This window comes from Sinohyriopsis cumingii, chromosome 9, assembly GCF_028554795.1.
Source record: "Sinohyriopsis cumingii isolate HCF-2022 chromosome 9, ASM2855479v2, whole genome shotgun sequence".
In the NCBI taxonomy this organism is placed as follows: Eukaryota; Metazoa; Mollusca; class Bivalvia; order Unionida; family Unionidae; genus Sinohyriopsis; species Sinohyriopsis cumingii.
The window spans coordinates 105456325-105481419 of NC_142969.1; the positions used below are offsets into that span (position 1 = coordinate 105456325).

The following is a 25095-nucleotide window of genomic DNA, read 5'->3' on the forward strand; positions in this document are numbered from 1 at the left end:
TCTTCCTAATGGAGTTTTCATCACTAACTCACATTAACAATACATAACAGTTCCATTCTTGTCTCAATTACACAAATGAATGAATGTAATTCATTACATGCCTTAGCTATGTTAATATCAGCAAATACACACATTCAGGTCTTTAGCATACATGAAATCTCACGTCATTTCTTAACAATGTTAATTTCAGTCAATACACACTCAAGTCTTTATCATATGTGAAATCATCAAAGATAGGAGAATTCACACGGATTCTCATAACTCATATGAACTAAAGTGATGTGTGAAATTCTTAGGATACCTGATCCCTATAACAATCAAATCGACAAATACAAATAATTTGTCAGAGTTATATAAAGAAGATAATTGTACGAATTCAGATAGATGAACTCAAACACAGTTACTTTCATATCAAGAAATTTGATGTACGGATTTAATCAAATAAATTCATGCAAATATTAGCAAATAAATTTAAGCAAATCATTATATTGGTATCAATGAATTACATGAGATGGATGCAAATACATTGTGCTTTCAATATTTGCTCGCTTCCAGAATTGTGTCCATCAACTTTCCAGACAGCCAATCCCTCGGATAAATATTTTACGAGAGAATTTCTTCTAGATTCAATCTCAGAGTCTCCTATATTTTTTCCTCTTGCTGGAAAAAGTAGACTGACTAAATTTTGTGATGGGGCTTATTAAAACCACGCAATTTCATGTGGGAAACATGCCCTGTTTTTAGCATTACCAGTAAGGATTAAATATATTTACCACCTTTTATAACTAGGTGCCAAAATTGCGGTCAGCCAGACATCTATATTTCTAAATAACTGATTCTGGACAATCTCAATGCTGACATTTTCAATGCAAAGACTGAAGTTAACCTTTTCCTTCCAGTCTGTCTGTTAAATAAACAAAGGCTTAATTAAGAATCACTTCCTCTCACAACACAGACATTAAAAATCATTGTAGTATAGCAATTTAACATGCACCTGTCCTCATACATCTAATTAATTCTTCTCTTGCCCAAATTAATGTGCTTTTTATAGAGCAACAGAAATTCGCACCTTTAGATGTAAGTAGTGATCTTGAAAATCTTGTTAATGCTACTTCTTTCCTAAATGAAAAATGACATTGACATGGGTTTTTTTTAACCACTAGACAGGTTATAATATCTAGTCGGTCGTGAAAGAAAATGGTGGCAGTCTGACCTCAAATATGGCTGCAACAGTGAACATAAAGAAAATCTTTGTCACAACAATTTTCCTGAAAGGATGGTCATATCAAGATTGGGTTTTCAGCAAATGTGTTCTAATGGTGTTTAGTTTGTCCTAAATGAAAATGGTGCCAATCTTAACATCCAGTATGTCTGCCATGTTGTTGAATTTGAAAATCACATCAAAGAAGAATATCAGAGATGACTTAAACACTCGGCAGTTACAAAGAAGAAATGGTCTTATCTTGAATTCCTGGGCATTTACTTTTGGATAGAACATCAGTCCCTTCAAAGGACTCTGTGTTGGATACTGCATTGTGTGAGAAGTTGAGATACTGTATTCTGTTGATCTTATCATTTACATGTATTAATTATACTAAATATGACTCCCTTATTTTCAAATTTTATGATGTATTAACTCAACTTTAAAATTCAAATTGTAAGTCGGAAAAAGTTATAAAGTCTGAATATACTGTAAGTAAAAACCTGTAATATTTTAGTTTTTGGGATTCTGAGAATAATTTTTTATATTTTAGTTAAAATTTCCAAAAATAAGAGGTACTTGGAATGTAGACCATCTTCTCTGGCAGAAAGGCTTTTAATTCCAGAAGAATTGGTTTTGATTTTGTTTTTTGGTTCTTAATGGTAAATCAAACACCTAAAAGCTTACATCATGCTGAGGGAACTCGAGTAAAGTGCCTTGCCAAGGGAACTAGTCCAGGAGTTAAGTGCTTTCTAAAGGTATCTGGAGTAAAGTGCCTTGCCAAGGTATCTGGAGTAAGGGTGCAGGGGCCAGTTTTTATGTACAAATTTAATGCCACAGTCAGTAACCTAGTATAAAAAATCATAAAAATTCAAATACACAAGTAAGGTCAAAAAGGTCCATATTTTTAGATACCTATATTAAAACAAAGCATAAGAATATTATCCACTTGACCAAAGAAGTCAATGGCAGTTCATAGAAGAAGTTTATGCACCCCAACCCCAAATTCCTACCTGCAGTCTTCATGTCCAAAGGTCATTTTTGACACCATGTGATGCTCACAGTGCAAACACAAGCCCTTTTCCTAGACGACAGTTCTGAAAAACAGTGTGTACTAAACAGGCTAATGGAACTGAAAATAGTTGTCATCCAAGCTGTTTTTGAGATATTCTGCTTGCCCCAAACCCATGTGTTTACTGCTATCGGAGGCTAGCTCTTCTTCCTGCCAACTATTGGTATTTCACTATCAACATACTGCAGAGTAACTATGGAAGGTGTACATGCCTGACATCAGTTTCAAGAACAACACAAGCCTGAAACATCTAGTTCACAGATATATCCATATCTTTAAATAGTAAACAATAATAGCTGAAAAAGTCACACCATAGCCTTTAGTTAAGAAATTTGCCAGGGGCCAATTTATGAAACTGGACCCTGCCACCTAAAGTTCCTTGTCAAGGTATCTGGAGTTAAGTGCCTTGTCAAGGTATCTGGAGTAATGTGCCTTGTCAAGGTATCGGGAATAAAGTGCCTTGCCAAGGTATCTGGAGTTAAGTGCCTTGTCAAGGTATCTAGAGTAAAGTGCCTTGCCAAGGTATCTGGAGTTAAGTGCCTTGCCAAGGTATCTGGAGTTAAGTGCCTTGTCAAGGTATCTAGAGTAAAGTGCCTTGTCAAGGTATCTAGAGTAAAGTGCCTTGCCAAGGTATCTGGAGTTAAGTGCCTTGCCAAGGTATCTGGGGTTAAGTGCCTTGTCAAGGTATCTGGAATAAAGTGCCTTGCTAAGGTATCTGGAGTTAAGTGCCTTGCCAAGGTATCTGGAGTTAAGTGCCTTGTCAAGGTATCTGGAGTAAAGTGCCTTGCCAAGGTATCTGGAGTAAAGTGCCTTGTCAAGGTATCTGGAATAAAGTGCCTTGTCAAGGTATCTGGAGTTAAGTGCCTTGCCGAGGTATCTGGAGCAAAGTGCCTTGCCAAGGTATCTGGAGCAAAGTGCCTTGCCAAGGTATCTGGAGTAAAGTGCCTTGCCAAGGTATCTGGAGTAAAGTGTCTTGCCAAGGTATCTGGAGTAAAGTGCCTTGCCAAGGTGTCTGGAGTAAAGTGCCTTGCCAAGGTATCTGGAGTAAAGTGCCTTGCCAAGGTATCTGGAATAAAGTGCCTTGTCATTGTATCTGGAGTAAAGTGCCTTGTTAAGGTATCTGGAGTAAAGTGCCTTGCCAAGGTATCTAGAGTAAAGTGCCTTGTCAAGGTATCTGGAATAAAGTGCCTTGTCATTGTATCTGGAGTAAAGTGCCTTGTCAAGGTATCTGGAGTAAAGTGCCTTGCCAAGGTATCTAGAGTAAAGTGCCTTGTCAAGGTATCTGGAGTAAAGTGCCTTGCCAAGGTATCTAGAGTAAATTGCCTTGTCAAGGTATCTGGAGTAAAGTGCCTTGCCAAGGTATCTGGAGTTAAGTGCCTTGTCAAGGTATCTGGAGTAAAGTGCCTTGTCAAGGTATCTGGAGTAAAGTGCCTTGCCAAGGTATCTGGAGTTAAGTGCCTTGCCAAGGTATCTGGAGTAAAGTGCCTTGCCAAGGTATCTGGAGTAAAGTGCCATGCCAGGGTATCTGGAGTAAAGTGCCTTGCCAAGGTATCTGGAGTAAAGTGCCTTGCCAAGGTATCTGGAGTAAAGTGCCTTGTCAAGGTATCTGGAGTAAAGTGCCTTGCCAAGGTATCTGGAGTTAAGTGCCTTGCCAAGGTATCTGGAGTAAAGTGCCTTGCCAAGGTATCTGGAGTAAAGTGCCATGCCAGGGTATCTGGAGCAAAGTGCCTTGCCAAGGTATCTGGAGTAAAGTGCCTTGCCAAGGTATCTGGAGTAAAGTGCCTTGCCAAGGTATCTGGAATAAAGTGCCTTGTCATTGTATCTGGAGTAAAGTGCCTTGTTAAGGTATCTGGAGTAAAGTGCCTTGCCAAGGTATCTAGAGTAAAGTGCCTTGTCAAGGTATCTGGAATAAAGTGCATTGTCATTGTATCTGGAGTAAAGTGCCTTGTCAAGGTATCTGGAGTAAAGTGCCTTGCCAAGGTATCTAGAGTAAAGTGCCTTGCCAAGGTATCTAGAGTAAAGTGCCTTGTCAAGGTATCTGGAGTAAAGTGCCTTGCCAAGGTATCTAGAGTAAATTGCCTTGTCAAGGTATCTGGAGTAAAGTGCCTTGCCAAGGTATCTGGAGTTAAGTGCCTTGTCAAGGTATCTGGAGTAAAGTGCCTTGTCAAGGTATCTGGAGTAAAGTGCCTTGCCAAGGTATCTGGAGTTAAGTGCCTTGCCAAGGTATCTGGAGTAAAGTGCCTTGCCAAGGTATCTGGAGTAAAGTGCCATGCCAAGGTATCTGGAGTAAAGTGCCTTGCCAAGGTATCTGGAGTAAAGTGCCTTGCCAAGGTATCTGGAGTAAAGTGCCTTGCCAAGGTATCTGGAATAAAGTGCCTTGCCATTGTATCTGGAGTAAAGTGCCTTATCAAGGTATCTGGAGTAAAGTGCCTTGCCAAGGTATCTAGAGTAAAGTGCCTTGTCAAGGTATCTGGAGTAAAGTGCCTTGCCAAGGTATCTGGAGTTAAGTGCCTTGTCAAAATATCTGGAGTAACGTGCCTTGCTAAGGGAAGATACATTTCAGGCCATTACAGCAATGTTTTAGTCTTCTACTTTATTCAGAAACTTGTTGATGCCGTAAAAAAAACACCCAAAAAACACGTAAGGTAGACATAAAATGGGTTTCAAAATGGGATCTCAACGCGTCAAACATGATGGCCAATAAGTCATTGCAGCTAAATTTAGCAAAAAGAAAACATGTTGAGGAACAGCTGAGATTTATGATACTAAATTTGCAATTTTCCATTGATAGACTTCGTAAAGCTTGACAAATCAAAACTTTTTCCTGTTTGTCCCTGAACTGAGATTTTCAGTAGATTGGACACACAGACAGACACAGACACACACACACACACACACACTCTCTTTTCCTTATGCTAGACAAAAATCTGCTGGGCATGCATGTAATAAATTTGTATCTGCTCCTAAAATTAACTACGCTTCTGGGTTGCCAATGAAAAAGATATTTTTCTATGCCTACTTTTATTGTTAATAACCCAGAGCTTGAATTTATTCTTCAGGTGTGCCAGATCAGTGGCAGATCTGAAAATGGCATCCAGAACTGTTTGTAATCAGAAGAAGTAAACATCAGTGATGAAGAGATACATCCTCATTATATATTCTGGAAGTAGACATTTGGCACATTATGCAATCAAATTGTTCACCTCTGTGGGGAATATCAGAGCAAGACTTGTTTTTCTAATTAGAGATTGGAACACTTAATGAAACTAACATCTCAGTAGAAAGACTATAGATGAAATTAAATTGTAGTAGCACGTTTGCATCAACAGAATTATGATGAATAATTGATAGGATAGTGCTGAGATTTAACACCACTCTCAGTGTATCTTATTGCTCCTACCCAAGGGTGGGGCCCATTTTAAGACACTTTTTACAGTTTTCACTTTCCAGTGCCGAGTTTTAATTGCAATGCCGCTATTTTGTTTTCAGCTTGGAGGGTTGCCAAATGAAGGGTTATTTAAATAGCATGTAGGACCACACCTGTGGTCTAGTGGTTAGAGCAATCATCTTGGATGCAGGAGGTCCTGGGTTTGAACCCCACCCAAGTCATACCAATGGCTTGAAAAAATGGTACTAACTGCTGCCTCGCTTTGCACTCAGCATTAAGAAGTTAGTGTTCAAAATGTTTGGCCTGGTGTCAGGATATTGGGACTGGGTGGGACACGATGCCACATATCTATGGCATGACGCCCATAGTGCTAGACATCACTATAAACTGCCACACTGCAGACATCGTTATCAATATGACTGACAAATTGTTAAAGTTACATTAAAAATCTAAAACGTACACGCACACATTTAAATAGTATTTTTTAAAAATTTAATCTGAAGGTGTCAATTCTTGGCCCAATGGCTGCATGATTTGACATTAACCCAGGGGATACTAGCAGTATAGGGAGCCAGGTGAGTCTGGGATAATGATATTCCAAATATATAATGAATAGGAAAAAAAAGTTTATTAGATTATAAGAGGTGGAATCTTAAATGTAACTAAACACCATCCTACATATTGGAATTCTGTTAGTATGCCAACTGAATGTGTAATTACTGCTAGAAACGACTTAATTCCTCACTAAACACCTAACTAATCAAGAATTGTTTTCAGTAATTAGGATCTCTAATTTGAATCTGCAAATCCAAAGGAGGTCAAGCAGGCCTGCTCCACTTCTTTATTTCAAAATGGAGTTGTTAAATGGATGAAATCATAATTAGTATATGTAGTTAAACCGTTGTACCTCTGTAAATAGACATGTACTTGAGTAATGTCTGCTGAATCAGTTTACAGTTTGTGCCAACCACATACATGGAACCTAGATTTACCTGTGAACAAGTCCAAGGCAGGACTCGAATCACTCTCTTAAGAGGTGTATCTGTCCCAGGTGATAGGTCAGTTAAATGAAAGGGACAGTAATGGTGATGTTCTATCAGATCAGGTCTAGATTGAACTAAAAGCCAAAAAATTGATTTGTAAGCCAGTTAACACAGTTGAATATCCTGAAACGTGACAAAATATCACTTTCAATAGAGACACTTGTCATGGACTTGGAGAAAATATGACTGAGCTGCAGATTGGTTATCCACAAGTTAGTTGTATTTGCCATAATGTTCTTGATTATAAGTTGAGTAAAAGTGCAATAACAATGATCTTGATCCACCATTGTATAATGCACCTGCAGATCAAGGTCTGTTATGTTTGTTCTACTAATAACTCAATGGCAGATCTGAGTTTGTGCAGTTTGCAGTTGGATTCATCTTATTAGTGAGTATATACGGTATGCAATGTAGTTAGTAATAACAATAGACTCCTTGTACTGTATTGTGGAACAACGAACAACAATTTTAAAAATCCTACGTGGTAATTACTTTCAAGCTATACATGTATATACATGTACTCTGTATTAAACAGTGTCTTACTGTAGTTGATACAGTGTCTTTGTGAGCAGAATGTTGGACATTTTTGTGAATGGACAGATGCTAACATTATTCAAGGAGATGTGTTCTTAAAAAAGGTATAAACTTTGAATTACATTTCTCATAATGTTTTTTCAAATTTCTTTAGACTGCAGAAAGTTTTATTTAGTATTATGATAAATAGATCCAATATTTGCTTTGTGAATTAAAGAAGGATTCAAACAATAATTTCGCATTTATTACTGTATTAGCAGTTATTCATTACATAACTTTTTACTTTTCAACTTCATTAATGTTTACATTCAAATTAAAATGTAATTGGGAAATTTCCGTTGTTCATCATCTTGCCCGAACTTATATTTCCCAATATCATAAATACTGTTGATATTAAAACCAAGGAATAGCAATCTACCATGCCATGCAGCATTTGGTGGTGGTGGGGACGAGAAGCATGCACTTGGAACATAAGCTCAGTTAATATTTTGTTGTGAATTTAAATTATTTTCACTGAGAGAGAGAGAATGAGGGAGAGAAAGAGAGAGAGAAGAATGAAGGAGAATATACATGAGTATTCATTGATTGACAGTTATGCTTACTGGTTGTTGCATTTCTGCTCTTGCAAAATACACCTGGTTGGTGCCATGGAATAATAGGCGTTTGCCCTTTGATATGTTAACAGCTGTTTGCTGGGGCATATCATTTGTTTCTTAAAGCATAGTTCTGGTTCCTGGAAATTATAGTCCACATCAGTCTAATGCTTTCCCAAATTGAAGGGGCCTGGGCTCATTCCCTGTCAACCTAGAAAATCTCTGGAAGCAGCTGTGATTAGAGATTAAAAGCATTTGTTGCTGAAGGTGATACATCAAGTTTAGGTTCCCTGGTTGTAAGGCCAAGGTTAACTTGGTAATGTCCTGCAGTCATTGTGTTTTGTCTGTTTTGCAACCATTAACAAATACTACATACATTTTCAACTTCTCAAAAGCCACTGAACCAATTTCCACTAAACTTGGTAGAGAGCAGTAAATCAACTGGCCCTTTTGTGCAGATGATGCCAATTGGCCATCAGAATGCTGTTATTTAAAGTGGATCAATCTTTAACAAGCTTCTTCTCAAAAATGCACAGTAGAAGTTTATCATATTTGACAGAAAGCATTATTGCATGAAGGCCTTTAAGATTTTTGCAAAATAATGCTGATCCACTATTAAATGTGACTGTTGTTGCTGAAAATAGAAAACCTTTAAATGACTTCTCAGAAACTGCTTAACCGATTTTGTTAAAATCTTACAGAAAGTATTCTGCCATAAAGGCCATACAAGATTGTATAAATGGTGCAAATATGATGTCAGCCATTGACTGTTGCCAAATTAGAAATCCTTGAAACAACTCTTTAAAAGCACCCAAGAAAATGTGCTGAAATATGAATTTTTTTTATATAAAAAGAATCCTGTCCTAAAGGGTTATATATTTTGCACAAAAAAAGGAAATTGAACATCAGTGATTGCTTTTACCAAAAATAGAAGAAAACTTTTTCTCAGAAACCACTCAACTGTATTTTTATACCACATTTGATGGAAAACATCTTAGCTTTCAGATTTATACAAATTATGCCAATTGGCCATCAAATATGACAGCCATATTATAAAAAAGATACACCAGAAGCATTATCACAAATACCACTTTTGCAAAATATGACCAACTTTGAAATCAATCTGACAATGAGGCATTTCAGTATGGGGCAAATGCTGCAGATGTGTCATCAAATATGGATTCAGGTAAGAAACAGAGAAATCGTTGAATCAGTCACTTTCATAATGGAGGCATTCAACAATTTTGGAAGAGATTTCTGCTGAAAGCATCCTACAAATCCAGATTTCTTGGCTAACTTATCTTGCATTTAGTCTACCAGCTGAGCATTAGCAGGCTCACTTAGGTCTCTTGCACAGCTGACAGAACTTAAAATTAATCGGAATAGATTAATTGTAACTTTTTTTCAGCTGTGGAAGTCAAGGGAGTCGTATTTCACAGCAACAGTTCATGATAGGTTGCAATTCATCTTGCCAGTAATTCAAGTGATGAAACAAGGCTTTTGATTTTCTGAGGGCTCTTGAGGTACATGTAGATCAAAGGCAACAATACCTGCAGTTTGTACCAGTATCTTCAAACGTTAATCAAGGCCTTACCAAATAGTAGTGTTGTTTGCAATTAAATGTTTGAATTTTTATCAGTATCAAGATTGTTGTGCATGTAAGTTAATGAATTCAAACAAGGTCAAATGTGAATACTCACTTTTTGTTATGTGTAATTTTTGTTGTATTATGCCTTTTAGAATTACATAGATACGGCCATTGTTCTCAATACAGAAGACAACTTTCTTTGGTCTCTTACAACTGCAGAACACAAAATAATCACATTTGGATAAAGGCATTGGAGGCATGCAGTTTTTTGGGGTCGTATATGTTCAGATGATGACAGTCTGCCTTCATGCATGGCCATTGTTAAGTGCAAAACAAAAATGAAAATCCCTTAAACTGCAGAATAGAAGTTTATATCAGTTTTGACAAACAGTAACCTGTCTTTAACTGGGGTTTTTTAGTTTGTGCACAAAGAACACTTAAAACCAGCCTTAAATAACTTCTCAATGGCTTTTCTTGAGAATTTGATGAAAGCACTTATGATAAGCATGAAAGCCTTTGAGGTTTGTACAAATAATGCCAATCCACTACTAGTATATTAATTGGCCATGTTACGAAACAAAGAAAAAAACACCTTATTAACAAATCCATCTCAAAACCCAGCAAACGGAAATTTACCAAACTTTACAGAAATCTTCCTTTACTAAATGATTCTGACGTGCCATCAGAAATATATAAAAGCCATTAAATATATAAAAGCCGTGAAATGTCAGAGAGCATAATGCAATTCCAGATTTGTTTGGACAGCTGCCCATTCATAATTTTGGTACTGTAATGATGGTAAATTTTGGGACACTATAAGTCTTGTTCCACTCTTAATTATTTTCAGCAAAAGTTATTATTTGAGTGACTCAGAGTCATTAATATTGGGACACAAAATTGTAACAATTGTTTTATGTACTGTAAGTCCTGGAACACCTCAAACTTTTTTCTATTAATCAATCAGCGTATTTTGTCAATCATAGCAACACCAAAAACTGACCTTGTTGTTGTTAAGGGACTATCATCATGAATTGTTACAAGAAAATGTTGTAAGTGAATTTAATTTTTTTGAAAATTCAATAAATGTAGTTTATTTTCCTGTTTTCTTAGTATCGTTACCTAATTCATTATGTATTATGGTATATGTTTTGACAGTGACAAGATTTTATCATTTCCAGTTTGATGTACACATTTATAACAGAGCCTTACCCTTTTTAATGAAGTAGTTTCTTTATGCATTATTGCATTAGAATTTTCCATCAAAACATCACTAATAATGTTTTTATTTTGCCTTGAAAGTGTAAACATCTGTTTAAAATGTGATTCCAGTATAACAGTAATGAACAACAATAGTGTTTGGTTTAACGCTTGCATTTAGTGAGCATATTAAAATAATGTTTCTCCACTTGTACTTTGAAGGTTTTAACTTGCACTGGATGAAGTACATCCTTTGGATTCAAACCATTGACACCACTGCACTAAACTTAAATAATATCTCCAAAATGCAATAAAAACATTTCAGGTATAATGCTTTTAAAATAATTGTAATACTGTAAAAAGATCTTTATTGTTGTTTGCTTCGATGTAAGTGACCTCACTGGTAATCTCCAATTTCTCTATGCCTGTGAATCATGGACCATAACAGCGGACTTGGAGAAAAGGATACAGGTTACAGATCTGAGATGTTTCCGAAAGATCCTCGGTGTCACATACAAAGACCATATCACCTATGAAGAAATATGGCAAAGGATAAGACAGGCCATTGGGCCTCACGATGACCTCCTGATCATAGTGAAAAAACAGAAACTGCAGTGGTATGGGCATGTCTCACGATCATCAGGACTTGCCAAGATAATCCTACATTGGGCACGGTACAAGGAAGAAGAAAGAGAGGCAGGCAAAGAAAGAGGTGGGAAGATAACATTCGAGAATAGACAGGCCTGACACTGAGCGACTCACTGAGAAAGACGGAAAATCGAGAGGAATGGAGGAAGCTGGTTGTTAGGTCTTGTGCAGTGCCCCAATAGTCTTCCAGACTATGGGACTGATGATGATGATAATGAAGTGACCTTTAACATTTACACAGCTACGGTGATCTTGCTACTATTATGAATTGTAGTACTGGCATACCTTACTCCAGTCAGTTTCAGTGTTTAAATGATTAACTAGTTTGGATTGCTCTATGATAACAAAATAACAAATTGGCCAGTTATAAATGAAGGAGACACTGAAACAACCACCTTGCCAGCACGTGGGAAATTGCAGTTTTGTTAAGCCAAAAACACAAAATAGATCAATGATTATCTTAGGCAATCTCTTTTCTTAATTTTACCCTTTATTATGATCGTTCTTTCATGAATATGTGGCAGGTTATGTACATATGCAAATTAAATGTGTGTATCTTTTCATAACAATTACATCACTTTGTAGGATCACTTATAATACTGAAAAACAAATAACTCTTGAGCACAACAATCAAAGTAAAAGAAACGTGTACGTGTGGTTGAAATGGTATCTAGAAGAATGCAATTTGGTAAAAGAGTGAATAAAGCTAAATCTATCTAATACTTTAGGGAATAAACAAGGGCACAAGTGATGCTTAGCACAATATGCACTGTGTAAGTACAGTACATTATTATATGCTCATTTTTTTCTCCCGTTAACTTTACATTGTTGGAATCGTTCAGTATTCACCGATACTGAATGCGCGTGACAATACACATATAGCATTCATGTGAATAAAGGAACTACTTTCTATTGTAAACAAACAATGGATGCAGACGCCAGCACTTTTGATTTGTAAACAAATCATGTACACTCACGTAAGAAGCTTTTACACTCTGGTTGTTTAGATTTGTTTCTGAATGAACCAAAACATGTTTTGTGGACTATACATTTCAAAATTATGCTGTAATTTCAATTGCATCCTCCTTACTGCACTCAAATTGAAATAAGCATTAAATTCCATAGCGTCTTTTTGATAATTGCAATTGAAAGACTTCATATTTTTCCCACATTGTGATTTCAAACATTCAGTTACAGAAACAGAAACACATTTGCAGACGTAAACACGCTTCTCATGCGCCACTTCAATCTAATGTATTTCATGTATAATTTGCACAGATGAATACAGTCCAAAATCACAAACTTTCGTCGAATTGAAACAAAATACCAAAATATATTCATTCCAGATCAAATGGAATAGCTGTTGCAATGCGCATTCATTCACAATATGACTGCAAATTTCAGTTTTAACTAGATATGCCATTTTCTTTCAAAAGTTATGTCGAGTGCACGACTAAGTTCAAATTTATCTGGGCGGAGTTACGTGCGCATTAATAATGATGTCATTGTGTAATGACAAATCTGCGCTTGTGTATTTAGTTTGGAATACGGCATTCATTCATTTACATCGTTTCTTGTAGTGTATCTTGTTTATATAATTAAACCTTAGGTAGAATTAAAAAAATGAGCATATAATAAAAAGGTTACTGCATTTGTATGGGAAAATATGAACTCGTTTTGTTGGAAGGATATACTGCACTCACAAGTTCGTGCAGTATTCCATCCCAAAACTAGTTCATATTTTCCCATACAAATGCAGTAACCTATAATTATAGTATAGCCAGTTCTCCCAGGTAAACTCTAACTGGCCTGTGAATTGTTAAAGCTTTACCTTTATGTAATTTCACGTTGAGAAATTTGAAAATATGCACATGCAAAATAATAACAAAAACATTCAAAAGATAACAGAATTGTTTGTGTCCCAAAATTGACAGCCTTTATGGGACACACTGGCCAGGCTAACTATCTGGGACCCACCTGGGCCTCTTATTTCATCCTTGCATTTGTTTTGTGGGTAGATTGCTGGCAGATTAACCCACCTGGCCCTCTTGTCTCATCAGTAGTATGATCAACTGCATTCATGGTATCTAATTGTCCATTGTCTGCCTGATCCAACTAAGATATATATTAAAAAACATGTCACTGTGAATTAAGTATTTTTGTATGATACTGGTTTTCATGGACTTATGTAGCATTAAAATAAAAAAAACATATTTGTTATAAAAGTTTTAAAATTAATATCCATGAAAATAAACTGATGTTCTTTGAAAATATGCCCAATTCTCTTGTGTGAATAGATTGTGGCTTGGTATCAGGTGAATCCATTCTCTTTGATCTGTCTTTCAAATCAAGTTACCCAGACAGCTGGGAGATTGTTGGTGTTGAATGAGTTAATTGAAAGGTCTAAGGACAAAGTGATGGCATGATGGTTGTGGTATGAGGTATGACATTTCACATGCAACTGGTTCTTCTTTCTTTTTTGTCATCATCTTATTTTCAAATGAAGTGTGCATTAATCTAAAGTTAGTTTCATATTAGTCTTTTCTATTCCATTTCATTCCAGCTGCATTAATAATCAATACTGAAATTTTAAATAATCCCTGAGGACATGAGTGCACAGGGTTTGTATGATAAATGCATCATTGAATAAAAGGCATTTTTTTTATTAATAGAATCTCCTCCACATAATTTCTTTTCATGATATGACATGATATATAAATAAAATATGACTTGTTCACACCATGGCCTTAGCACTATGGCAGCAATTGATTACTCATGTGATGATATTGGAACATTATGTCATACAGCCTATTACAGCTGGTCATCGTGTGTGGGCCAAAGGAAGCATCTATTGTGCTAGATGAATACCTTTTATTTCCATGCTTGTTTATGGAGATGAATTAAGTTCATTCTAGCTACGATTTAATGAGGGAGGTAATAGTGTCTGAAATCAATAATTTGCCTCGAGTATTTTACTCAATTTAATATTGATGCATTGCCTTAACTTAATATTAGCAATATTAGTGCACCAAGGGATTTGATTTTTACATTCATTTGCTGATAAATTTCTTAAGTGTTGTAAGTAATCCCAAACAGAAATGAAAAGCAAATTTGAGAAATATTTACATAGGTGAGTTAAATGTAAATAGAATTCTGATGTGACTTGATGCACATGTGTGCTTGATTTACTTTTGTTCAACCCACTTTGACTGAAACTCTTTGTGATATCTTGGACATCTCTACTGTCCATGCATCTGCCCACACCTAAGATTAACTGAAGTGTTAAAGTGTTCAGATTAACTAGAATATATTTTTTGCATCGAAGGTGGACTCGAAAAGTAAAGGGTCCTCTTGATTTTGCATTCATACCTGTTAAGCGTCGACTTCAAGAAGAAATGTCAGTTTGATCTTTTTTTGCATGGATAGATTGAACTGAAATTTCAAATAAAACGAGGAAAGATGAATTACTTTTGCATTGTTAGATATTGCCAACATTTAGTATGTATAATACTAATAATAGTAATGAAGTTTCTTGAGGGTGTGCTTAACAGATGCATTTTAGTTTCCTCTTTGAAAATAGCCTAGTATTTTCCATTATCAGAAATTCACCATGCAACCACCTTTTCAAAGACTTTTTGTGGCTTTTCATTCTGAAAAGTAAGTGATTATTATTGATTTGTGATCAAGTCATTATTATTATTATTATTATTATTATTATTATTATTATTTGTGTGGTCTTTGTGATAATATAAATAAATGAAATGATGCAAGTCACAACACTAGTATGGAAACAGAATTTTTATAACTGAAAATATACAAAATATTGTTTTTATCAATTGTGCTGCCACATGTTTGAAATTGTTGATTATTTTATTGTAGTATAAAGCAGTGGTTGGTGGTTGGGTTGAACTCCTTAAAAAGGGGAATTTGCAAATGGGTCCATATTTCATCCCAAATATGATTTAGAAAAATCAATTTAAAGTGCAAAAATGTTAATATTACACAGGGTAAAGGTTGAACACTTAAGGAGGCCAAAGATAGTTGACATTTGCAGATTGCTGTTTGTTAACAAATACTAGAGTGAATGATTCATCTTAGTTTATGGTTGGAAATTGAGTTCCTCATTGACCCTTGGAAACTCAGGTCATGTCTGCCACTCTTTGTGTCAGTGCTAATAAATTCAGAATGAGTTTGAATATGAATGATGTTGGAAGGGAATTAACATACAATAGATGTAATGTATTTGACATGAAATTTGGCTGCTCACTTGGACTCAGTTGTTGTAAATCTTTAGATGAAATTGCTTCCTCCATTCTTCCAGACTAGGCATGGTACATTTGTGGAACATGAAGTTTTAATAATTGCTGTTGAGGCTTAAAGATTTACATTGATAACATATGGTTTGCTAAAGATTTAGTGTGGAACTCTGCTGGGAATATATTAAAATTTGGTTATGAACAGTCTTTGCCTGAACTAATTTCTAATGACATTATGCAAATGGTAAGCTAGGACACTTAAATCTGAACAAGTCCCGACAGCTTAATGAGCAAATCAGATGGAAATGCATACATGTTAATATCTCTGTTGAGAATCAATTGTCAGTCATACTCTAAATATTGATATCCTTAGTCCTTTTGTGTACCATATATCGTGCAGTTATTTTACATGCAAATGCATTTTCAAAAAATGATCGTGTTGTATCAGCTTGAGCCTTATGTAATATTACTTGGGATTCAGTGTATTAGTTAGGATAAATTTTATAGGAGAGCTGAATGAATTTCTGTTAAATTGATATCAAAATATTACTATGTGCAGATCACCAGAAAATTCCATCATTCCCCAAAAAGTACCAGCCCAGTTTGGTTATGTACTTTATGGTACAGCAACACAAGCAGGTTTTTTAGTGCCAAGGCAATTGAAGTAAAGAGCTTTGCCAAAGGGCACACCACATTTATGGTACAGCAACACAAGTAGGTTTTTTAGTGCCAAGGCAATTGAAGTAAAGAGCTTTGCCAAAGGGCACACCACATTTATGGTGCAGCAACACAAGTAGGTTTTTTAGTGCCATGGCAATTGAAGTAAAGAGCTTTGTCAAAGGGCACACCACATTTATGGTACAGCAACACAAGTAGATTTTTTAGTGCCAAGGCAATTGAAGTAAATAGCTTTGCCAAAGGGCACACCACATTTATGGTACAGCAACACAAGTAGGTTTTTAGTGCCAAGGCAATTGAAGTAAAGAGCTTTGCCAAAGGGCACACCACATTTATGGTACAGCAACACAAGTAGGTTTTTTAGTGCCAAGGCAATTGAAGTAAATAGCTTTGCCAAAGGGCACACCACATTTATGGTACAGCAACACAAGTAGGTTTTTTAGTGCCAAGGCAATTGAAGTAAAGAGCTTTGCCAAAGGGCACACCACATTTATGGTACAGCAACACAAGTAGGTTTTTTAGTGCCAAGGCAATTGAAGTAAAGAGCTTTGCCAAAGGGCACACCACATTTATGGTACAGCAACACAAGTAGGTTTTTTAGTGCCAAGGCAATTGAAGTAAATAGCTTTGCCAAAAGGCACACCACATTTATGGTACAGCAACACAAGTAGGTTTTTTAGTGCCAAGGCAATTGAAGTAAAGAGCTTTGCCAAAGGGCACACCACATTTATGGTACAGCAACACAAGTAGGTTTTTTAGTGCCAAGGCAATTGTAGTAAAGAGCTTTGCCAAAGGGCACACGACATTTATGGTACAGCAACACAAGTAGGTTTTTTGGTGCCAAGGCAATTGAAGTAAATAACTTTGCCAAAGGGCACACCACATTTATGGTACAGCAACATAAGTAGGTTTTTTAGTGCCAGGGCAATTGAAGCAAAGAGCTTTGCCAAAGGGCACATCACATTTATGGTACAGCAACACAAGTAGGTTTTTTAGTGCCATGGCAATTGAAGTAAATAGCTTTGCCAAAGGGCACACCACATTTATGGTACAGCAACACAAGTAGGTTTTTTAGTGCCATGGCAAGTGAAGTAAAGAGCTTTGCCAAAGGGCACACCACATTTATGGTACAGCAACACAAGTAGGTTTTTTAGTGCCATGGCAATTGAAGTAAATAGCTTTGCCAAAGGGCACACCACATTTATGGTACAGCAACACAAGTAGGTTTTGTAGTGCCAAGGCAATTGAAGTAAATAGCTTTGCCAAAGGGCACACCACATTTATGGTACAGCAACACAAGTAGGTTTTTTAGTGCCATGGCAATTGAAGTAAAGAGCTTTGCCAAAGGGCACACCACATTTATGGTACAGCAACACAAGTAGGTTTTTTAGTGCCAAGGCAATTGAAGTAAATAGCTTTGCCAAAGGGCACACCACATTTATGGTACAGCAACACAAGTAGGTTTTTTAGTGCCAAGGCAATTGAAGTAAAGAGCTTTGCCAAAGGACACACCACATGTATGGTACAGCAACACAAGTAGGTCTTTTAGTGCCAAGGCAATTGAAGTAAAGAGCTTTGCCAAAGGGCACACCACATTTATGGTACAGCAACACAAGTAGGTCTTTTAGTGCCAAGGCAATTGAAGTAAAGAGCTTTGCCAAAGGGCACACCACATTTATGGTACAGCAACACAAGTAGGTTTTTAGTGCCATGGCAATTGAAGTAAAGAGCTTTGCCAAAGGGCACACCACATTTATGGTACAGCAACACAAGTAGGTTTTTTAGTGCCATGGCAATTGAAGTAAAGAGCTTTGCCAAAGGGCACACCACATTTATGGTACAGCAACACAAGTAGGTTTTTTAGTGCCATGGCAATTGAAGTAAAGAGCTTTGCCAAAGGGCACACCACATTTATGGTACAGCAACACAAGTAGGTTTTTTAGTGCCAAGGCAATTGAAGTAAAGAGCTTTGCCAAAGGGCACACCACATTTATGGTACAGCAACACAAGTAGGTTTTTTAGTGCCATGGCAATTGAAGTAAAGAGCTTTGCCAAAGGGCACACCACATTTATGGTACAGCAACACGAGTAGGTTTTTTGGTGCCATGGCAATTGAAGTAAATAGCTTTGCCAAAGGGCACACCACATTTATGGTACAGCAACACAAGTAGGTTTTTTAGTGCCGTGGCAATTGAAGTAAAGAGCTTTGCCAAAGGGCACACCACATTAGCTGCCCCAGGCTGGTCTAATACTAAGATTTGACCCTGCACTATTTTGTGGTGGCCATCTTGAAAATATTGTTACCTCTGTTCCTCCAAAATGGATAGTGTTATCAACATGGGTTTTCACAAAAAGGCTATGGTACCTAGGTGGTCCAAAATGAAAATGTAGACAATCATACATCCAATATGGCTGCCACAGCAGCTAATTGGAAAATTTTGTTATCGCTGAAAAATATCAATGTTTTCAATATGCAGCCAATTAAATGAAGAAATGATCATACCTTGAATTCCTGGAAATTTATTTTACCCAGTAGAGCATGTCCCTTCAAAGGACTCATGTTTTTTCTTTATCATTGCTTTGTGACCCTTTTTTTGGAGGTTTTTGCAGCATCTTTGCCTTTTCTTTTTTCTCATGGTTGATATTTGCTTTTGTTTGTGAAATTTTTTTCTTCTTGGGAATTTTGACAAGATGCTAAAATTTTCCATTTCTGGATATTAAATGTAGCTAGGCATTGTATAGCCAGGATTGTGCTGATGTGCTATTAAACCATTCCATACATACAAATAATGTCAAGAGAAAAAGCTTCATTGAAAAAATGCACTTGACAAAATTTCACCATATTTGATAGAACCATGGCATTGAAGCCTTTCATTTTTATTCAGCTGATACAGGTCTGTCATTAAACATGGTCATTTTTACTAACAACAGGTTACATTTCATGTCACAAAATTTAGCCTAGTTTGACAGAAAGCATTTTAGCATTAAGTCCTTTTAATAGTGTATAAAAGGATCCTGGTCTGCTATCAAATATGAATGAAAATACAAAAATTAAAAAACCTTGGAACATTTGTTTTGGTGTAACATCTAGTCAACAGAATTGGAATAAACTTTACCTGAAAGCTTCCAATAGTTGAACTAAATTTCTTGTCCAAGTATTTGCATATTTGGCAGATGCCAGGCAGGCTTGTGAGCCATGGTGGCTCAATGACAAGTGTGCTGGTCTCAAGACTGACATGGTACAGGTTTCAAACCTACCATCAGACCAGCCTGAGGCATCCTTAGACAAAGTACAAAGCCTCGGCATTGAATAACCTACTTGTGTTGCTGTGCTGTAAAACAACAAACCAAACCAAACCAAATCCAAACCAACCAGGTGAGCACTCTTGGTCCCACTTGGACCTCTTTTTGGAAAGGATGGGGGATTTAAAAAAAAAAAAAAAATCCTCTTTCTCAGAATCATTTTTCCATGGATAATGATTCATTGATTTATTTGTCAAATTATGAATTATGCAAGCTTGTTTTCAGAAATTTAGTCATTAATTCAACCTTTAAAATGTATAACATTAGCCTTCAGCTGACATATACTGCCACACCTGTTTTATCTTACAGATTTGTGAGATATCACATGCAGTACATCTCTGTCATGGTCTAAATTTATGAATTCAGCTTCTCACAGAATACTAGATTTCATTTTTCTAAGAATTTCACAGTGATATTCCGATCGAAAAGACTAACATTTATTGCAAATATTTATTGCAATAATTCAAGTGTCCAAGGAAAATATAATATACTTTTGCAGACAACATGGTTTAGGTGTCAAAAGTGTTGAAGGAATAAAACTGTAGTTTTATTTTTCCTTTTGCATTCCAGTGCATAATGTACCACAGTTTTACTTTATCCATTTAAAATGTTGTGTTTCCTCAAATTGGGAGAGTGAGGGACACTATCCGCTGCCCTTGGGATCCTAATTGCAGTACTAAGCAGGTGCGCACTGCTCTAATTAAAATTTGGTGGAAAGCAGAACCAACATTGAAACTTTCATGTGCCATATTTATTTTGAATTAAATTATCCTAGGAAATAAGGGATCATCTTAGGCAGTTTTAGTGATTGTACCAATTAAATACTGCAAAATAACAAGTGTTTTATGATTCAGTCTTTTGTATGTCATTTCATACACTTGAGTGAAGTCTTGCATATTTTTCCTATTTTGTTGATTGACATCTGATCATTTTAATGATTTTTACATTGTGTTAGATTTGTAGTTTGTAATCTTACATGGCAGACTGAGACAGCTATTGACTCTTCTATTGAGACGGGTTATCCATTGAAGCTGATCAGCCATGTACCCAGTGCTGAATGGAATCATGAATGCTAGACAAACAGTGCACTAGGATATGATTAAAAGATACTGACACCTGTGGTAACTTATTGCTCAGCAGAGACTCTGATTTACCTTTACATGTATATCCATGTGTATACATATATATATATTACAAAGTAAAGTAACATACCTAAATGTGTTTACCACTACAACCTGTAGAACACATCTCGAGATAAGGTTTGTTCTATGAAAAAGAGATTCAATCTCAAGACTTGGATCTATGCACAACAGGGTATTGTATATAAATTATGTTATTTGTTTCAATTACAGCATTTTGAAATATGGATTTTGCATTTCAGTTATGCTTGCATTCCATTAACATTTGCATTTGTGTCATCAAATAATTTTTCATATTTCATTTACTGTCTCATAAGTGCATTCAGATCTCATTGGTATCACTTCCATTCATCATTTACTTTCATTTTTAACACTTGCATTTGAGTCATCTTATCGTTTTTCATTTACTGTCTCATAAGTGCATTCAGATCTCATTGGTATCACTTCCATTCATCATTTACTTTCATTTTTAACACTTGCATTTGAGTCATCTTATCGTTTTTCATTTACTGTCTCATAAATGCATTCAGATCTCACTGGTATCACTTCCATTCATCATTTACTTTCATTTTTATTCTTTTGGATGGCATTTACCAAAATCAATATTTCAATTTTTGACAGTATTAAATGGAATACTTTGCATTTTTACATTGTCTTATGAAAAGCATACTTTGAAAATAGCTAAAAATGAAAAACAAAATTTACTATTAAAAAAATCAAAACCACAACCACAATAAATGTGAAAACATAGTTGTAGAATATGTTAGCATATTTTGGTTATATATTTGCTTGTTTAAAATTGACATTTCTTTATTAAAGAAAAAGTACCCGTGTGAAAAACATAATTGGTAGGATGAGGAGATGCTTATGTGCTGCCGTTTTCAAAGTGATACCTATTGATAAGTTCTATAGATGCGATTGTGGCTATGATAAGGTTTTGTCAGTCTTTTACTTTCACATTTAAAACAAAGCACTGGTAGTTCACAGTTCTCTGCCAGCTGTGAAAGCTGTTGGATATGTTTTGAAGATTGAACCTGCAGAGCTAATGGTGAAGTTCTTTTGGGTCCAGACTACATCTGTTGCCTGCCCTGATCCTGGCTGTTATGTTTATTTTTCTCCCCCAGTTTATTTTATGTTGTGCTTCATCTCTGTTTATGTTGTCTTACATGATCAAGCTTGCTTTCCAAAGAAGCAGTTAGTTATACCTACAAACCATAACAATGACAGATTAGAAATTCTGTTTTGACTCAATTGGCAATGTTTTAGATGTTGGGCTTCTGATCTCAGGCTGATGTAGAGAGAGGTAAGACTGCCTGTTTTATTATGGGTTGTTGTTATTGTTGTGGGGTTTAACGCCATTTTTCAGCACACAATAGGCTATACATGGCGGCCAGTATTAATGGTGGAGGAAGAACCCGGGAAAACCCTGGAAAGAACCACCGACCCATGAGAAGCTACTGGCAAGCTTTCTCACATACCCACATTGGCTGAATCTGAGACTCGAACCGCCGCAGACAGAGGTGAGATGGCAGTGATCCGTAACGAAGAGCGCTTTAGACCACTCAGCCACTCGGGGGCCCTTTATTGTGGAAGTGTCCACTCAGATTGTGGAAAATCAATTTTACATATGAGCAGAATCATTAATGGAAAAAGCAAAAGTTGATTCATTTAATCTTTTTATTTTTGGGGGTATATTTAGTGGCATCAGCAGGTAGAAGTTCTACAGAAGGTATTTAGATGTTTAGGTGCTTTATATACACACTTAAAAGTTGGATCTAATTCTACAGACCCAGATCTGTTGTCACATAGTATGCATCGACAGAACTTGGTCTCAGCAGTCAGGAGCAATTGGCAGAACAAACAACATGCACTCTGATCTACTAGCACACTATGCTATGGTAGATCAGCATCTGTGTTGTTTGCAGTGTCACCAAAGCTGTAAGTGAGCATATATGGTAATATTTGTATTGGTCATGTTATTGATGTGAAGTCAATATTTAAGATTTTTATTGTTATGAAAATGGTCTTGTAGAGTGTTTGCAATGTAGAAAAAACAGCTCGATGCTAGAATGTTTGGGAATTATATGTCTTGTGTTGTAGTGTATGATTGATGCAATAAGAGAGAGATTCTTTGCTTTCACTCAGATTTATTTACATTTGGCGTACTGTTAAATGCACCTTACAGCTCATACCCTTTCAGATTACATGTATATGACCGCTGGAAGGCTGTGTTGATCCCATGATCATACAGACCCAACTTTTTCAAGTTCGAGAACCAAATCTTAAAATTTCGCAGATTTCCATGTGTTAATAGTTGTATATTTAGGCTCCCCTGGAATAACCCTGCAGCCATCCTTGGGTCAGCAGCCCACAGGTATGGAACCACTGCCTTAGGACGTTATCTTTGCACATTAATGCACAAGCACATTGACTTGATCCTACCTTGTATAGATAAACCAAACAAGGTGAAAAACCTAAAATTTTATTGCAGCTGTGAGATTCTTGATAATCATTGAGACATAGGTATATTGTGATGTAAGACATGCTGCAGGGGTCTCAAACTCAAACCACCCTGTGGGCCGCTTGAGGGCATTTAAGATGGTCCCAGGGCTGCACCACCTTTGTTATCTCTCATGAGACCGTGTGATGTCAATAATTTTTTTGGGCCACAGGATACGGCTTGGCGTGTTTCAGACCCTTGTGCTACTGTGTAACATCGTAAACTATTGACTTCCATCACTGGAAGTAGAGGATTCCAGGCTTTGTCATCCAGTATATTTGGGAAAATCCGATTCTGCGTTAAAGTCACTGTAGAGAAAATATCACACCGGTTGTGATCTATAAAGAGTGTGATGCAGTTAACAAAGGATAGTTTTCTACAGGTGGTATTTTACAAGCTGATTTACAGCAATATGGCAGTAGTCAGAAGTTGACCTATCCAAGAGAGGTAATCCACAGTTAAAAGTATGGTACTATTAATACAATATTTTTTATCAATCCCACCATTATGTATAACTAATTTAATTGTTTGTTTGTTAGCTTTAAAATTTAACATTATGCTGGACTTGACCTTGTCCAAAATTGAGTTCATTTCTGCTCGACCGAATTGACTTTTTAAAAATTTATTAATTTCATTTTATGTCAACAACTAATACATAACTAAATTATTCTCTATGTTTATGAGCTGAATATCAGAATTATTATTAATAGAAGTAAATATGTTTATTTGGGTCCGGGTTTTGGACTTTCCTTAGTGAATTTTACAGGCTATGGTTTTGATTTTGTAAACATCAGATTATTATAGAAGGTTATTTTCTATTAGGCAGAAAATGCTAATTGTGACCTGAGGTCAGGTAGAGAACTATATATCTTGTAATTGTGAGGATTTGGTCATTCATGTTTTAACATCTAGCACTTTTAAGTTGTATTATATGTTGTGACTAGGAGTTTTGGGCTGGAATCTTTTTTTTCCTTCAAATTATTGAATTCAGATGATTATTTTCTCTGGAAATACACAAGTGCTCTGATAAAATTCTTGGATAAAGACATTCACTGGCATTTATAGTATATTCAGACCTGGAATTATATTACTGTGATTCAACAAGAGACTTGACACATCATCACTCCATAAGCTATAAAAGACTTGTCATTGCCTTCATTTTAGGATCTCTTCAGGACTTGTATTGAATTTTATTCAGGACTTTATATTATTAGGACTTAAATCTGTAATTCTTGGATTATTTTGGGATTTAATTCGCAATACCTTAAGTTCTTTTTTCCCATTTTCACTTTGTTTTCCAGGGAAATAAATTATTTGTTAAATTTTGCAAAGCTTGTTATTTTTCACTCTTTTCTTAAGAGCATAGACTCGTAACATCCACCTTACCAGAAGCTTGGTATAGGAATTTCTTTGTTTTTGTGTATGACCGTTTGTATGTCCATAATATTCCGCAGACTAGACTAATCTCAAGTGTTGATATTTTTTGCTTTTTTTAAAAAATTTCAATACATTTTTTTCTTCCACCTTTTTGGGATTTGGAATATTAGTTGGGGGCAGAGTCAATATGGAGACCTTGATCAGCTTTTTATTGTAGATTTGGAACATTTTAAGGGTGGACTGTACATGCATACTACTTCTTTCTGTAGAATTATTATATAGCATGGGGATAGGCTTGATATGCATATCAAGGCCAGTTTTTTTTGTAGGTTTGGGCATCCACGCTAGTGGGGATGGACTCTGTATGGATAGTTAGACATAAATAGACACACACACACACACACACACATTTTTTCCAACTTTAAAATCCACAGACCCAGATCTGACACAGCATAATGCACAGACAGATCTTGGTTAATGCAATTTGTTTGGAGTAGTTAATAAAACAACATGTAGGGACATTATATTTTGGCAGATCAGGGACCGTTGTTTGCATTTGGACTCGTATGCGAGTATAT

At 36.1% G+C, this 25095-nt stretch overlaps 1 protein-coding gene across 2 annotated transcripts in view; it reads left to right on the top strand.

Annotated features, from left to right (window-relative positions):
- Positions 1-25095, top strand: part of LOC149792415 (double-stranded RNA-specific editase 1-like) — a 159366-nt gene that overhangs the window by 86905 nt on the left and 47366 nt on the right. The window lies entirely within an intron of this gene.